The sequence below is a fragment of the Oncorhynchus keta genome, unplaced genomic scaffold, assembly GCF_023373465.1.
Source record: "Oncorhynchus keta strain PuntledgeMale-10-30-2019 unplaced genomic scaffold, Oket_V2 Un_contig_20327_pilon_pilon, whole genome shotgun sequence".
Taxonomy (NCBI): Eukaryota; Metazoa; Chordata; class Actinopteri; order Salmoniformes; family Salmonidae; genus Oncorhynchus; species Oncorhynchus keta.
The window spans coordinates 64,538-67,301 of NW_026281939.1; the positions used below are offsets into that span (position 1 = coordinate 64,538).

The window sequence follows — 2,764 nt, forward strand, 5'->3', positions numbered from 1 at the left end:
TTTTACTGGGTGCTATCACATTTTACTGGGTGCTACCACATTTTACTGGGTGCTATCACATTTTACTGGGTGCTATCACATTTTACTGGGTGCTATCACATTTTACTGGGTGCTATCACATTTTACTGGGTGCTATCACATTTTACTGAGTGCTATCACATTTTTTTCCCCACACGGAGGCGCCCAGGTTCTAACAAAGCAACAAAGTTACAATTGAACCACTGCCCTTTCATGTGACTGAGATGCCAAAAATACAATTTACAAAGTTATGGCAACAACAGACACATTTGAGGGAGAGAAGAAAGACATATTTATAATGTTCCCCATCAACACGGGCTCTAGAATTCAATAGTAATCTATAATATAATATAATATATGCCATTTAGCAGACGCTTTATCCAAAGCGACTTACAGTCATGTGTGCATACATTCTACGTATGGGTGGTCCCGGAATCGAACCCACTACCCTGGCGTTACAAGCGCCATGCTCTACTAACTGAGCTACAGAAGGAACACTAAGCCAACTATTTAGGTTCAGTGAACAGGCATTTGGAAATTGTATAGACGCGATTATCAGCAATCATACACGTTTCAAGAAATGTATATTTAATAATTCAATTTTTTTATTTTCTTCACAACACAAAAATGGAACGAACGCTTACTAAGAGTATGGGTGTATATTCCTTTGAGAGAGGGAGCCTGAAGAAACTGGTTGACAGACACTCCTGTCAGAATCCTCACCTGGCTAAACAACCAATCAGAATGGGTGTTGCCAGGAAACCTATAACAGTTGACAGTGCTGACAGAGCGAGGGCAAAGAGTAAACAGGTAGAGGTGTAGAGAGAGAGAGAGACAGAGAGAGAGAGAGAGAGACACACACACACACAAAGACAGTGAGCGACAGACGAGAGAGAAAGAGAGAGAGACCCCGTGGGCACAACTTAGACACTGAAACAGTCATCATCTTCCAAGGACCAGAACAACACAGGTGAGAGACAAGAGATTCTGACCATGGCGTCGTTCGAACCTCAGGGGCCAGTCTCCTCCTTGCTGTGGCCCCCAGTTCCCCAGCTTGGGCCAGGAACCTCCAGAACTCAGCATGTACAGTGACTGCTACTATCCTCCGCCATCGCTCCCCAGCCCCCCAGCGCACCCCGACACCTCCTACGACTACAGTACCTCCTCCCCAACCCTTACCTGTGGTTCAACGGATCCAGCATCAACGCTCCCCTTACCTGGCCACTGCCGCCTCCAGGTAACCCCGGGCCCCTTCGTCCCCCAGCACTACGGAATGCAGAGGCCCTACCTGGGGTCCAGCGGGCGGGGTCCCTGGGGGAGCTGGGCTGGTTCTCTCTGCCCTCACAGGAAGACCTGATGAAGCTGGTACGCCCGCCCTACTCCTACTCTGCCTCATCGCCATGGCGATCCACGGCGCCCGGAGCGTCGGCTGACCCTGAGTCAGATCTACCAGTATGTGGCCGATAACTTCCCCTTCTACAACAAGAGCAAAGCTGGCTGGCAGAACTCGATCAGGCACAACCTGTCACTTAACGGACTGCTTCAAGAAGGTCCCCAGAGGCGAGGGCGATCCTGGTAAGACTAACTACATTATGTGTTTGTTTTACAAAAAGCCCACAAAATAAAATAACCAATCAATCTAAGGTATGACAGTATTTGATGGATGAATTATTCATTTTGAATCTAACCTGGCACTCCAGAACCAAATCTGTCATGACAGACAAATGTGAATCTGCTGTTAATCTTTTAGTCAAGTCAAAATTCTACTTTAGTTGTGATGTGTCTTTACTTTAAGTAGCCATTGTGACTTGTCTTTGGAGTGTGTAACAGTCTAGTGCTAGAACATCTTGTCTTTAGAGTGTGTAACAGTCTAGTGATAGAACGTCTTTAGAGTGTGTAACAGTCTATTGCTAGAACAGCTTGTCTTCAGAGTTTGTAACAGTCTAGTGATAGAACAGCTTGTCTTTAGAGTGTGTAACAGTCTAGTGATAGAACGTCTTTAGAGTGTGTAACAGTCTAGTGCTAGAGCTTGTGTGTTACAGTGTAGTGATAGAACGTCTTTAGAGTGTGTAACAGTCTAGTGATAGAACAGCTTGTCTTTAGAGTGTGTAACAGTCTAGTGATTAGAATGTCTTTCGAGTGTAACAGTCTAGTGCTAGAACAGCTTGTCTTTAGAGGTGAGTCTAGTGTAACAGCTTGTCTTTAGTGTGTAACAGTCTCGGGATTGAACAGCTTGTCTTTAGAGTGTGTAACAGTCTAGTGATAGAACAGCTTGTCTTTAGAGTGTGTAACAGTCTAGTGATTGAACAGCTTGTCTTTAGAGTGTGTAACAGTCTAGTCATAGAACAGCTTGTCTTTAGAGTGTGTAACAGTGTAGTGATAGAACAGCTTGTCTTTAGAGTGTGTAACAGTCTAGTGATAGAACGTCTTTAGAGTGTGTAACAGTCTAGTCATAGAACAGCTTGTCTTTAGAGTGTGTAACAGTCTAGTGATAGAACGTCTTTAGAGTGTGTAACAGTCTAGTCATAGAACAGCTTGTCTTTAGAGTGTGTAACAGTCTAGTGTAGAACGTCTTTTGAACAGTCTAGTTAGAACAGCTTGTCTTTAGAGTGTGTAACAGTCTAGTGATAGAAACGTCTTTAGAGTGTGTGTAACAGTCTAGTGATAGAACGTATTTAGAGTGTGTAACAGTCTAGTGCTAGAACAGCTTGTCTTTAGAGTGTGGAACAGTCTAGTGATAGAACGT

The 2,764-nt window shown here is 44.4% G+C and overlaps 1 pseudogene; it reads left to right on the plus strand.

Moving 5' to 3' along the window:
• Positions 1-1,032: 1,032 nt before the first annotated feature.
• On the plus strand, positions 1,033-1,593 carry LOC127920707 (forkhead box protein I1-ema-like; annotated as a pseudogene).
• Positions 1,594-2,764: the final 1,171 nt, after the last annotated feature.